Genomic DNA, 15,435 nt, shown 5'->3' with positions numbered 1-15,435 from the left:
ATGCACGTTAATAATTACAGTATAAAATGTGCACACTGTTCCCCCTTGCAAATATTTGATGCATGATGCTCCTTAGTATTGCGAATGTACTTGTAGGGGAGATCCGGGCACAACCTTTGGCTCAATCATGAAAAAATATTTGAGTTTGATAAATTATATTTTATTCAAGCAACACACATCTCTGTTACAAATTACCATTTGAAGTTTGTTTCTAGTACTTGCCATTCTTGGACAATTGCACAAAACATGACAGAAGTGCAAACGTTACAACTTACCCCATAGGTGGGGTTAAATGTAACAGGCAGGGGATTAGTTGTAACACTTTGTAACACAAATTAAGTTTGCAGGCAAATAGTTCAATACAATTTTGTCTATATACTTGAAGTGGATATTGTTTATATATCTGTCTATAATAGACAGGTATCCACACTGTATTCATTCATCCAGCCCTTTTCAAACAATAGTTCAATAATAAATGAATACAAATGTCTAAATATGTAAGAAAAAGCAGCACAATTATGACAATTTTTTTATATGTGACCCAGTCTGTAATAACCATACTACAGTTTCAAAATCAAATTCTGAGATAATGAGCATCAAAGTCTGATTTTAGCTATTCGTTTCATTATGATTTCAATCTTTGACGTGACCTTATTCAATCAATATTAAAGAGCACCAATTATGCTAATAAATTAGCACGTTAGCACGTTATTGTAATATCCCATAGTACATACATGTTATTAAAACTTGAACTAATGCACTGTGAGTCTTATAAATTGCTTACATATCTCACCGATTTCTGCATGTCTGGAAAACGCTCGGTTTAGTTCCTGTCTCCGCCTCCCAAAATGTCTAGTGTATTCGGATTGGTCAGATGACTACTCAACTGTTATTGGTCAACTGGGTTCGGCGTGTGTTTGAAAGGTTACGCCCCTGACTACGCGTGGATTTTCCGGTTCTGACTGAGAGTCACAGGCAACGTAAACAAGCGCTATATTTCTCTATAAACGATGGTGTCTGTACTGCCTTACCACTTCAAGCTCGATCCAGAGAGTTCAGACGGCCGTTACGATGTAAACGATCTCCGTCAATGAACGCGATTGGATTTAACTTTTTTAGGTGTCCTTAGCTCTGCCAGAATGCTAAACGAAGACGAAAATGTGTTGCAAAGACATCCAAAAGGTAATTATAACGTACTACATTACTTTGCAAACTATATGGAAACACCAAATGTAGCACATAGAAGGTTTTATTTGAAATGATTATAAAACTATTTCACTTATTAACATTATTTTACTATAGTAAACTTTATTATAAAAGACCGCTTACATACTATATTACTGTGCAAACTATATGGAAACACCAAATGTAGCACATAGAAAGTATTTGTTGAAATGATTATAAAACTATTTCACTTAGTAACATTATTTTACTATTGTAAACTTTATTATAAAAGACTGTTACATACTATATTACTGTGCAAACTATATGGAAACACCAAATGTAGCACAAAGAAAGTATTAATTGAAATGAATGTTCTACATTATTTCACTATGGTAAAGTTTATTATGAAAAACTGCTTACTTATAAGTGCTATGTTTTTACTTATTAGGTTTTAAGGAGAATGCAACAGGTTCCAGGGCCTCTTACCTGCGTGATTCATCATCCAGGTTTTGCACAAATTGTCTAAATCCCTACACACAGAACATTTATTGTACGGACTATAAGCCTTTGAGGTGCAGGACTAGAGTAAGTTTTATTACATTTTTAAACCAATAACACTAAAGTATCATTATAGTAACAAAGTACCCAAAAGAACAAAAGATGCAACTTTAAAGAAAATATAATAGTCAGTCAAAAGTTTTTTTTATTTATTACAAATATATATTTAAATGTTAAACAATATACAAATAAACATACTTTAGTAACCATATTGTGCTCTTGTTTCAAAAATTGTTCAATTCATTTCTTACAGCTATCTATTCAGATAAATGGCATATTAAAGCTTTGTCAGCTGGTGCTATCTAAGACGACACTATAAGGTTATCATCCTGTCGTGTGTTGTTCTCCAGATACGCTTGGAGCTTCCTGATCAGATCGGTCACAATTTTGGCTTTCGACGACCCCTGCACTGAAGATGGCATGCAATCACGTCCTCCTTTGAAGGTCTCTCAAACTGTGATGCCAGGTCCATTGGAATCGGGGTTTCCTTCAGCTTATCTTCAAATACCTCATCAAACACAAGCCTGATCACATCCTCCACATAACTGTAGAAATATTGCAGTCAATAAATCTTTTGTTTTGATCATTTATTTCCCTGCTTCATACATTAAGTTTTTAATTATGAATGTATTTGAAATAAAACATTACTGCTTACGGTATGTCACTTGTGTGTTTTGGGAACATAGCCTTGTACTTTCCCTCTCCTGCTTTTGTTACGGCTTGGTGACATTGTAATGGATGGCTGCAAGGTACAAATACCTGTAAAATATAAACAAGCAATTAATTTATTGTAAAAGTAAATACTACTTTATTTAACACAGTTACTAAAATACTTAAATACCTGCACAGCATTCCAATAAATGAGAAAATCACATTTTTTTGCTGCAAATCTGAAATCTCAGGCTACGGACGGCAAAGGCATCCACTGATGATGATGATGGAAACATTGTGAAACGATGCTACTGCCTGGGTTCCTATTATTATGCAGAGAAAAAAAACTTTGTCATCATCAGTTATACATTTAAGACTGGTAGTGGTTTCACTAGGTAAATACATAATATGTGTTAAACACCTTTGCTCCTCATATGCCAGTCTGACTCCTTGTACTGTGTGTAATGATGTTGCATGTTTGCATACAGTGTAGAAGGATGTGTCCAGCTGCGAATCTAGGATATAGACAAATAAAACAAACATGTATTCAGTCAAAAAGAAATATTATAACAATAGAGTACAACGACTATAAATCGTTAGACTATTCATTAAAACGTAAATGTATTACATATTACATGGCCCAACATTAGCAACACACATTACGTGTTTACTTGGTTTCAAAATCTAAGAAAGCTTCAAGTAAATACAACAGTAAAATACATATAACTTTAAACAAATCATCTGTACTTAAGAGTTTCTTGAGTTTGATCATGAGAACAAATTTTACCGGTAACAGTTTAGCTGGCATTTGTATTTGTATTTATCTTAGCAACTTAGCAAGTTTGTAAACATGTCTAAACCAACATCGATAAAAAAAACGAAAGCCTGCATAATTCAACATACACGTGTGTAAATATGGTACGTTGTTTATGAAATACAGTATTACAACACAAAACAATTAGCTTGCAAGCTTAGCTCTACACGCACATTATGTTAATCTCCGGTTACCGGTTACGTAATGTACAGTAAAAGGCAAATAATAAACATGAATACTTACAGTCTGTGATCCAGAAGTGCACAGTAATCCAACTTTCAAGAGGAGACGTCGCGCAAATCCAGCTTCGGTTCATGAGAAGCAGTTATTGTGAAAACTCCGTGAACAACTTCTGACTGGATTTTTCCGGAACCGTATTAAACATGATGTCCTCTGTGGAAGTCCATAAAGTGCTATTTTGCCCTCGCATCTAAAGAGACAGCGTCTACTCGAGAGATTTAATCGCTTAAACAATGAAACAAGAGTTTGCAAACAGAGTCAAAGCAGGGACTCCCAACCTCCGCCATTTTAGCTCTCTTCTGACTCGGCGCTCCCCACCCCACCCTCGTCTTTGAGGGCGTACCCAAGCAAAGCAGAGAGGGCTGAACTATGATAATGTTGGTCTTATCTACGTCACTAATCCCAGGAAGTAAACTGTTGCCTACAATCCGAGTGTTTTTTGTAGTCCTCGAACGTTAGAGACGATAACTCGCGTCATCGTTTTCTTTGAGGTATGTACTTTTTGAATATCGTTAGCATGTACTAATGCACACTTACACACAAAAGGATGTTTAAAAACGTGTATCCCATAATAGGTGCTCTTTAAAGATATGAACAAAAACAATTGACACACAATTTTTGATAAGACAGGCACATTTATTTTGTTGGCAGCCAGCAATCATTTGTGTGTTGCCTATTTAAAACAACGGCAAGAATTACGATAACGTTAGCGGTTTTCATATCGTAAGTGCTGAGGGGTAAGTTGTAACACAGCGTTACAATTAACCCCACCGAGTCAAAATATTTTCAAGCCCACCAAAAAAGTTGCTAAGAGCTGTAGACATATTTCAAAACGATGCTATGTTTTAGTCAACAAGACACTGATTAATATGACATTGAATTTGGTATCTTACACACCCAACTTAGAAACCGGGAAAAAGGCATATGATGATAAAAATGTACTTGCATGGCACCAAAACACTTGTTTATCAATAACTTTCTGGAAAAAACATTATATCTTTCTATAAATTTGCCGGAGATCGTCTTATGGCAGCGTGAAAAAATACTGGAAAATCAAAACGCTCAACCCTGTGCAACAATGTAAACAGTCGTGTTACAACTAACCCTGCGTTAGTGTTTGTCCCGCGCACCCCTATATAATAATACCATATATCCAATATTTTTTATAGCATTCTTGGTTATATACTTTATGCTAATTGTGAAAAGGGTATATAAAAATGGGAATTTTTAGCTTACCTGTTTTCTGTTTTCCAGTAAATGCTACTGTATTTAGGCAAAATGTAAACTAAACCTGGAAATAAACAAAATATTTTGGGATAAAAACCTAACTAAAGAAAACATAAGAAGAAGAACATAAAATGCAACCCATGCTTACTGGCCATATACACACTTTTTGCATAATCTAAAATATCATGCTTATGATGTACATATTGTTTCATAGAATGTCATCTAGAGGCGTTTGGTTGTTAAGTAGATGTGTGCTGTTTGGTACATACAGAATTTATGGACCTTTTTGCACAGATGTGCAGCATACCTAAGCGACTTAAGCTGTTCTTGCTGTTTTAAACACAGGCGACTAAACATACAGATGTATTTTGATCATTCATTACTGTTCCTCTTGTAAATTGCAACTATGCTTCCTGAAAACAACAACTTATTGACACAACTTGGCAGAATACGATCAAGCCTGATATTAACGACATCAGACATTTATCCACCACAGTAACAAAAGCATGAACAGAAAAAATACGTCAATAATGCAGCTTTGTAACCTTAATTGAACCCAACGAAGCACATTCAGTGCCTCTAATGGACACTCCAACCAAAAGATGCAGCGATGTACAAGGAACAATGCATTTCAGGTTAGGCAGAGGTACGTCATTTCAATGAACCTATAGGAAATACTGCTATTGTTAAAACCCCATTTGGTCATATATTTTTCCTTGCTCATTTATTATACATTTTATTAATTTTATGCTATAAGAACATAGTGTGTTTTTAGACACCATTGTCCACCACAGATATTTCTAGGGGCCTTTACCGTAAGGCAAAAAATAACACAAAGGGTTTGAACTTCAGAGATCTTACAATAAGAAATCCGAGTGGCAGGAAACAGCTGGATCACCTTAAGCTTTTGGACTGCCAGGCATTGTGGATGAGACATCTGTCTATACATTTCCCGTTTCTGGGCAGAAGGGATTGTGGGAGAGATTCTTGCTAGCACTCTGCTGTGTTTAAACAGATGGGCCCTCCAGCTCCAGGAATTGCACGCTCTCTTTCTGTATAACACAGACACGCACACACCACCAAACGAGAGCAGTGGCAGGCAACAAAAAAAGGATGCCCTCAGAAAAACATTGGAAGACACAGTGGCACAAGAGATTAAGAGAGAGCGAGAGAGCTGGAAACTCACTGGGATAGATTTATAAGAGGAACACAGAGGAAGTGGATGGAGAACAGTGCAATGGACCGGCTCCAGCTGCTTTTACATTGTGTTGTAGGATATTGCAGTTGGGTAAACACTGTGTCCTCAGGCTATACCATACCCACTCATGCTGAGAGCCAAACCAAAGACACTTCTGAATTGATACAGCGCTTGGCAAAAATACCTGAAACCTTCATCGACATGCCTCATTGCCATTCATTCTTTGTTTATTGCCAGCTTAGTATGTCATGAAAGCACATCAAGGATTCACAAATCATTCTTAAGAAGAAAATCCTTCTTAACTCCCATTATTTCTTATTCAAATTTTAGTCATTTTTTTCTTAAGGTTGTTTTTAGGAAAACTTCGAAAGAAGAAATTATATTCTTCTTATATAAGCTGTCTTAAATCTCAAAATGAAAGATTTATTTGGTTGTTTCTAATGTGACATGTATCGTGTTGTCATAAAAAGCAATTCTGACTGTTTAATATTGGTAATGATCAAGTTTTGAATTGTCAGAATTGTCGAATCTTGCCTATAGTTGACTGATAGTCGAATCATCTATGTGTGTGTGCATGGGTTGGGAGTGGGACCAGACCAGGTACTCAACAAATGTTTAACTTTTATTTATTTTTTTCACAAGTAGCACACAGAAACAACTTTCTGATAAAGTGACCAAAACTGCCTTTCAAGTGATGAACGAAGACGAAACTGACGATGCATTTTTATCTTTAAGTTCAATTGAAAGGCAGTATAAACATTTGTGATTGTAACTGTAAATGATAAAAACTAAGCTTTATGTATACACAATTCTTTAAACGTTAATTTATAACAAGAAAAGTGCTGAAATTAATCATTTTATAGACACTACACTCTATTATTTAGCACAGAAATACCTGATTGCCTATTTTGACTTTAATTATCTCTGTATTCACTTTAGGTACAGAAACACCTGATGATTATTATATCATTTGTTTCAGAAATCTCTTTTCTATCATTTGAAAATGAACACCGACTATAATATTAAATCACAAGAGAAACCGTGTCAAATAAAGGTTCGGAGCACATAGTTTTCATGTCATCCCCGAAGTTTAAAGAAATGGCTTACCTGTTTTGTAGCTTAACTTTTGACAAGATAAATACTCTGTTTTGAATAATTTTAAAACGTAACTGTCGAAAAAAATCAGTTTTTTGATGTATCATTTGAAGAAATGTTAAATATGATTTTAAATATGACAAGAAGAGCACCTAGCGCTTTTGGATAAATTGCATGTGCCAGCACGCAACTGCGCAACATCGATGCAACGAAAAGCAATCCAAAATTTACAGTTTGAAATTAGGCTGCATTCACATGGTACCATAATACGGTTGCCAACCCAATATTTGAGTCCTTAAAGGATAATTCCGGTATTTAACACTTTGAGTCTCATTTCTGGTTTGTTTTGACAATGGGTCGTGTCTTGACTTTTTGACTCGTTTAGAAGCGTCTCTTGACTGCTTCAGAATGGAAGTCAATGACTATGCACAAACATGTCATTAAAACAACACTTAACGTTCATTTTCAAAACTGTGCTACTCACCGAGTGGTTTGTGGTGTTCGTTGATGATTAAAAACAAGTTGTGTAGCGAAATACAGTTTCTGTCGTGTTTTATTTGGCATTTTGTAATATTCCATTGACTTCTCTTGGAAGAATCATTGCTCGCTGATATATCACTCCGCCGCCGGGAAACAGGAAAAGGGTCTGTTTACATGTGGTTGTAGTTTATTCGCTCGGTTTCTCTCAGAAAAAACTTTTCCCATATTTGATGGCTCAGTGACCAGCTTTAGGTTTGAAGTTGAGCTCGATTGTGACTGTCTATACGCTAGACACCGAGCGTACTTGTATGGCAAAGTGGTTGTCGCCATCAAGTGGTCGGGAGTGTGCTGACGCTTCAGACTCAAATATAGAGCGGAAGAATATACGCGGTTGTGAGCTATCTGAAAAAATTGTTCCACTATAGCAAATAACACGGATTAAAATCATACATCGCGCCAATATGTTTGTTTTTAATTAACGAACACCACAAACCACTCGGTGAGTAGTACAGTTTTGAAAATGAACGTTAAGTGTTGTTTTAATGCCATGTTTGTGCATGGTCATTGACTTCCATTCTGAAGCAGTCAAGAGACGCTTCTAAATGAGTCAAAAAGTCAAGACACGACCCATTGTCAAAATTTCAGTGTCCATCACTGTAGTTCATCCAAAACAAACCAGAAATGAGACTCAAAGTGTTAAATACCGGAATTATCCATTAAGATGGTTGCGTTCACAGGTAGGTCAGTTATTTAAGGGTTTGACAACCGCATCCTATTACCGACCTCACTCCCGTATTTGTTTGTGTTTCACAACCGCATTTACAAGAAAGTTTTAGTGTGTGAACGGAATCGCACTAGACAACTAGTTGTATGTCACATCATCCATTGCTCTCTATGTTAAGGTACGGTGCATGAAAATTACTACAAACTGCACAGCAGAATTGGTGCATAAGGTTAATGCAGAGCTCAGTTTATTTACTTATCTTTTTTCTTCAGTAGAGCAATAAAGAAGATATTTTGCAGAAACCCGACTATGATTCTTATAATGCAAGTCAACAGATCCGCCATTTTGAAAACTCAGAAAGCAGATATATTCAATACAAAAGTAATCCCCATGTCTCCTGGTGACATATTGACGTCTTGTGAAGCAAACCAATCGGTTTTTGCAGGATATTGAACGTTATTTACAAGATTTTTAGCATTAAGGCAGAGACTTGGCAACATATGGAGTGTGCTTTACGCTCCTGCTCTAAAGGTGGCGCTAAGAGGCTGGTTTGCCTGCTGTTTGCTAAGCATTCTCTCATTGCCACCTATAGAGCTGGAGTGTAAAGCGCACTCCATATGTTGCCAAGGTAGGCTATGTCATAAATTTCTTGCAAAAACGAATCAATTTTGTTTAAGAAGATGTCAATATGTCACCAGGAGTCATGGGGATTAATTTTGTATTGGATATATCTGCTTTGTAAATAAATTGGCTTTGTTTCTGGCCCCAAGGTTGGAGAATTGACCAACTTCTAGCTTGAAGGGTATTATCTATAACATTATATGTAACTGTGTATTTGCTTCAAAGACAAAATGATCTGTTTCTGAATATGAGTTTAGATGAAATCAGAACTAGGCCGGTCTCTGGAAATCAATACCAAATGGAAAAAACAATCTTCCAGAAACTTTATCCCTTCCTCATAATAATTATACATATATGAAACTATTACGTAACTAGGTCACAGTAACAAATTGTATTTGTAATCTGGCACACCCAAGACTGCTACAGACACACGTTTCAATGCAGCAGCAATATTGTCAAGAAATGGAGAAAGATGAAAGGTGTTGAGATAGAGGGAACACAGTGGAATAGCACACAGTCAGCTCAAGTGTTCAGATTAAGAGTACAGTATGTGAAACTCTGTTGGCACGACAAGCTGCTTTAGAAATAGCAGATGTACGCGTTCAGCTCTCACCACACCTGAATGATTATGCAGAGGTTGCTTAAAACACACACGCACAAACAGAGATGTTTGCATAAGCGGTTTATAAAATGCCCCGACAGAAGTATGTCCAGCAAAACATATGCACTGTTGGTTTGTAATTATATACTAATATGTGCTACAAAAGCTTGCCAATGCACATTAAATCCATATAATATTGCATAATTGAAGTTATCATTACATAATACAAATGTATTCAATTATTGATATAGATTATATAATATAATGCAATCTAATCTAATTTCTTTTATGACAACATGATGATCCAGGTACAGTACAAATGATATCAGCATGATTTAAAGGTACATTGTGTCTTGACAGAAATGCAATATAGTATACATAACTATATTATCAGTGGTGTATAAAGACCTGTATTGCTTTTATTACCTTAGAATGAGCCGTTTTTATTTACATACACTGCGTGTCTCCTTACATGGAAGTCGCAATTTCATGCCATAATGTTTCTACAGTAGCCCTAAACGGACAAATTCCGCAAATTATCTTCTATAAGGTAGATCGAGTTTGGTTAATAAATTTTTTCTCAGACAAGGATGTGTTTGTCCTGTGACTGCTACCATAGCTTCACTATGCGTTTCGAAAGGGAGGGGTAAGCTGTGGACTGAGCCATTGGTTGCAATGTACAATCACAGCGCTAGATCCCACATTGCACCTTTAATGTTGCATTCCCACCAACCGCGGTAGAGGCGGCAAAAAGTTGGACGCTTGAACATTTGAGTTTACTCGCTTCATTCGCGTGTGAAATTCTAGTCGTTCGAGAAATTCACATGGAAATTCGCGTCATGGGAAGGGGCTTCTGCGGCTCGCTTCCGGTAATCAAGTCACTACTACAGCAAGGTCCTGATTGGTTATTGCGGCACGGAAATCTGCCAAAGTTCAGATTTTTCAACTTGCGCGTTTCCTGCGGCAACGCTCAATCCGCGCGAGTCGCGTGTTCCGCGCCAATCACGCCTTAGCTATGCCTAACTGCATCTTTGCATTGACTTAACATGTAAATCACTCGCGTCTGGTGTGAACCCTGCATGAGAAAGCAAGCGTTTGTGCATTACATGCTTCAATAGAAGCAAAGAAATCACCTTTTGTTAAAAAGGATTAGGTGGTCAATGTTACAAGTTTGCTTATTAGCCTAGAGGTGCGAAATGTATGACTACCGAACTGAACACATTCCTTAATAAAGTTATATAAAAGTTATATTTTAGTACAAATATAAAAAAAAGAAACCATTGCATTTACAGTAACTTCTAGCACTAGGTCAAAAAGGGACGAACCCAGCAGTTGTTATTTAACCCATGCTGGGTTGTTTCAACCTAAAATGCTGGATTGTTTTAACCCATTGTGTAGGTTTCAGGTTTATTGTTTTCAGTACTTGCTTTACAAAAAAATTAAAAATAGAAAAGAAACAAAAGCAAAAATATACTACTATGTAGTGGTATAATGTAAAACTGATTTCGTAACAATATTTAATGCCTGCCCACTTAAAAATGTATAATAACCAAGGAAATAATCATTGAAACAACATGGGTGACAAATGGCTGTAGTCACATACTTTAAAAAGGTCCTAATATATGCCATTTAGGTAGAAATATGTATACATCCGTTACCAATATGTTTCTCTGAAGTACCGTTCAGTTACTATTATGCACTCTTTGGTAGCAACATATACCTGTGAGATACTAATATAAACTCTGCTGCAAAGGTGTACATTACTTTTTAAAAGGGTACCGCCCCAGTGACAGCTACAGTATGGTCCTTTTTTCTGACTGTGGGTAGAGGATTACTAAAATGTGTGTTTAAAACTCAGATCTGCCTTTCCATTCCACTACAAACCCATTTATTGTGAACAGTGTCCTGTACTATATCCTCGTGTCTTTCTGCATCCAAAAATCCAGACCTACCCGCAAAGACAGTGGACCACCCATGAATATAAATGTTCTCATTAGCTGCTCAGCAGCCCTGCACTCCTGCTATCAATCAGATATCACATCAGAAACATCTACACCTCGTTCCAAATTTGAACCCTGGACTCTTTTTTTTACCACCGGGGCACCAATAACGGCTCATATCAGCAGATGGATGCGGGTCATGACTTTGCTATTTCTCACATGGTTAATGCAGATCCCTGAGTTTCCACCTGCTGCTGTGGGTTTAGCATCGGCTTCCCATTGAGGGATGGGTACTCATTTACTGCTAAGTGTTCAGAACCATCCTCCTGCTGTGACTTCAAAGCTCATCTGCCGCCGTGCGAGGGTTTGAAGGTAATTAATCAAGCCACATTAGGAAATGTCCACACAAACGAAATAAGGACTAAACAGGCCAGAACCGAAAGGTTGCCAGGACCTAATGATTCTCCTATTCACTGATAATCAAATTAGAAATTAGTTGTGGGAGTGTAACTCACTGTAGTTTACTAGTAAAACATTCGGGTGCGGAAAAAGAGACAGTGTTCATTTTTCCAAAAGCATGTTCATATGAACAAAGGGAGCAAAGAAAATTGTTATTAAATACGTTTGGCTAGAAGTCTGTCTGGTTTATTTGGCGTTACCAAAAGAATTGCGGAATTTAATTGTCCGTGATTTAAACCAATGAACACTATTTAATCTCATGATTTGTTTAAATAATCTCTCTTTCTAATACCAGTAAACTCTTAGTTATTTCTAATCTGCCACGTAGCAAGGTCAGTGTTGTCAAAACGTTATGATTGGCCCAAATCTATCAGCGCATTCTGATGTCATCCATTATAATGCCAGCAATCCTATTTTCCTTACACACATTGCGCTTACCAGTTACTGATTACCAATTACTGGTAATCTTACAACCTCTCTTACTGGTAAATTGGCAGCACTGATTTACCAGAATAGTTCTGTTCACACATGATCTGTTAAAGTCGCAATGAAATTGAAATGAAAAACTATATATGTATTTTTAATAGTGTGGTATTATTAACAAATGACTTATCTGTGAGCTTCATTATTTTTTAAAAATTCGTGTGTGCTCATAATCTTTAATCAAAAATGCAAATCTCCTCCCCTCCTCAAAACGATCTCTCTTCACTTCCGGTCAAAAGTATGGCAGGTGGGCGGGGTCCGGGAGAAGATCGCAGTGATTAGCAATTAGCAACACGACCCAACTTCAAACGATCCAATCAGATCTCGATGGACAAATTCAAATCCAGCCCTGCCTTATTTCATCTCAAAAGCCGTTTCATTCGGATATACGTCACCACGGGGAAAATAAGGCAATCGCTACTTCCGTTTCATGGCGACTTTAACTCCAATTTACCAGTAATGTACGACTATACATGTATATGTGAAAGGGACTAATCTTTAAAGGTGAAGTGTTAACTAAATATACAAAATGCATTGCACCCCGGAGCTTTTAAGTGATTTGAAATGAACTTCATGTGCAAATGGGGTAAGCTTATGGAAATGGGGTGAATGTTTTCTTTGTCTAAGCCTTAGGCCTGTGAAGCGGCAGTAGAAGAAAGTTTGAGCCATTTGAAAAATCAATATGTGTGAATCAATGCAGAGAATGAGTAAAGTTTTAAACAGTGATAAAATGCAGCGATAAATAGTCACGTTCTTACTCAAGAAGATTTAATAAATTACTGACCTTTTTAGGAAATGTAGCATGAGGAAGGACATGAAGAAAAACATTGATTCTCAATTATGCTATATTGCACATGGTGGCATGATGAGAGAGAAAGAGAGAGGGGAGAGAGAAATAAAGAGTAAAGGAGCAGAAACAGGTTGGGTCTTTTGTTAGCTGAATGTAGAGTTGCTGAGAACTTATTAAAATCTTGCATCTCTCTCTCTCTCTCTCTCTCTCTCTCTCTCTCTCTCTCTCTCTCTCTCTCTCTCTCTCTCTCTCTCTCTCTCTCTCTCTCTCTCTCTCTCTCTCTCTCTCTCTCTCTCTCTCTCTCTCTCTCTCTCTCTCTCACTCCCTTACGTCCAATCTTTTATCTGAGAGTTTCCCATTTCAATTCAGTCCTTGTAATGCCTAGACTTTGGCGACTCCTAAACAGAGGAGATGATCCTGATGTGTTGCCAGGGTGGTCTGATAACACTTACACGCTGACTCATCTGTGGTGGGCTCTCTTTCCCTCCTCAGGTCTTAATGCTCCGTGGTTTCTTTGAATAGCTGAAGGATTTGCTTTAATTGTTGGTCTAGGTTATAATGGCACACGGGCGTCTTAATATAATGCTTATAGAGAAAACAGTATTGAGTATTTCCTTGAATAATGGCCATAGATTTTATAATAACCATGAGGAGAAAGCTACTGAGAACTTGATTACAAACTTGATCATCATGAAATCTAATTTAGGCGTGGAGAGGAATCTCATTTGCATCCAGATGGTAATTAATTTACTCAGGACGGAACCCAAACCCTGAAGTGTCAACTTTAAACTTTTAAATCTTCTGGATCCAGCCAGATTTACTGAATAAAATGTGTTGCTTGTGTCACTGTGTGTGGAACTGTGTCAAGCTGAAGGGGGGTATGTAGTTCACTTTAATATGCATTATAAAAGCTCATATTACATGATAATTATCATAAATATGTATATTATTTTCACCAAGCAGTAGTTGTACGTTTAGGGATGTAGTTACATTTGCTTTGTCTAGATTTAGATTTAGATTCAGTATATGTATTTGTGTGATTGTAGTCTTATCAATGACATTTCATGGTTTTTTATGAGGTGGCTTATTTGCATTAATTTGTACGACCATACACGTAATCTTTTTGTATGATTTGCCTTTTTCCCCAACCTCCTGTGATATTAGGGTTAGGGGTGGGGTTTTGTTAGTTTTGTTTCTTGATAATCATATGTTTTTGCATGATTAATTTCATACGAATCCATATGAACTTGTAAAATATGTACGAATTCTCTTGCGATCTGGCTGATTCTGATTTATTTAGTGTTAGGTGTTAACTGTAGAGTTACTTTATTTTTCCCATCATTTCCTTTATAAATTCTTGCTTTGTTCATATGTGTGTTTCAGTTTTGTTAGGTTTAGTTGTTAGTTTGTTATTGTTTGTTTCAGACAATGTTCGAACTATGTCAAAGATTATGGGGGTCCCCTAGCTAGCTCTCCACCCCCCGGTCATTATAGGGTTGCCGAGATTTCATAAAGTAAGTCTTTATTTTTTATTGGTCCTGCATGCTTTAATAGAAAAAGAAATTACCCTTAGCTCAAACCATAAAAAATACCCTTCAAATTAATGTGAATTTATAGTTTGAAAATTATAGTTAATTTTTAAAAGCCCCTAACCCAATCCTAAATCTGAATCTAGCAATCTGTCAATTCCTCCAGAAACAGCATAAGGCGCACTTGAGAGTTTACATATGTGGAAGCACAGCAAAGAATTTTAAATTCATGTAGCATTTTAATTTTAATTAAAACCAGGGAGACCCCATTCATTTATATTTTTGTGCTTTATAGGGGGTCCCTCAATGCTTATAAAAGAAGGAAGGGGCCACCCCAGGCCCCCCTCAATTCAAACACTGTTTTCAGTTTTGTTACCGATTATATGTTTTTATTTGAGTCTGTATTAAATAAAGACTTAAGTCTTAGTTGGAAGCTTGTGTTCCTCATTCCTCAGTCCATCAAAGCTAGGCCACATCCCATGCAGTATAAATGCAGTAGCCTGTTAATATAGGGAAAAATAATCCATCACTTTACAACTTACTTCTACTTCCGTCTTAATGGTGCAAAATAATTTAGTGAGCCGTGTAGTGGTTTATGTTAAGATTCAATCACACCGTGAATCCAGGTTTCAAAGGCGCATCTAAGAGGGGTGTATATCGACTATATTTACTGATGTATTTAGCTGTCTTTCTGCCACTGCGTTCATTCAGCTATAAGAGGAAATGCATCCGCATGATGTACAGCCTGCCATGGGCAAACACATCCCTGCCAATTTATCTTTAACCAAACACCTCGCCTGACGCCAAGAGTTTGACACCGCTAGCGGCTCTATTGACCACGGATTGTGTCGACTGAAAAAA

The 15,435-nt window shown here is 36.9% G+C and overlaps 1 protein-coding gene and 1 long non-coding RNA gene across 3 annotated transcripts in view; one reads left to right on the top strand and one right to left on the bottom strand.

Annotated features, from left to right (window-relative positions):
* The window catches only part of LOC135773388 (leucine-rich repeat and fibronectin type III domain-containing protein 1-like protein), a 180,431-nt gene that overhangs the window by 113,627 nt on the left and 51,369 nt on the right, over positions 1 to 15,435 (top strand). The window lies entirely within an intron of this gene.
* On the bottom strand, positions 1,845 to 4,009 carry LOC135773126 (uncharacterized). Of its 2 annotated transcripts, XR_012337256.1 has the most exons (5): positions 3,431 to 4,009; positions 2,795 to 2,888; positions 2,564 to 2,696; positions 2,378 to 2,481; positions 1,845 to 2,267 (listed from the first exon to the last, which is right to left on the bottom strand). It is a non-coding gene; the product is annotated as an uncharacterized lncRNA (long non-coding RNA). The 2 variants fall into 2 exon arrangements; XR_010543447.2 differs by having other exon boundaries at positions 2,795 to 4,009.

Source organism: Paramisgurnus dabryanus, chromosome 9 (genome assembly GCF_030506205.2).
Source record: "Paramisgurnus dabryanus chromosome 9, PD_genome_1.1, whole genome shotgun sequence".
NCBI classification, from domain to species: domain Eukaryota; kingdom Metazoa; phylum Chordata; class Actinopteri; order Cypriniformes; family Cobitidae; genus Paramisgurnus; species Paramisgurnus dabryanus.
Note: the sequence above shows the minus strand (reverse complement) of the source record. Positions and strands in the feature narration are given on the sequence as shown.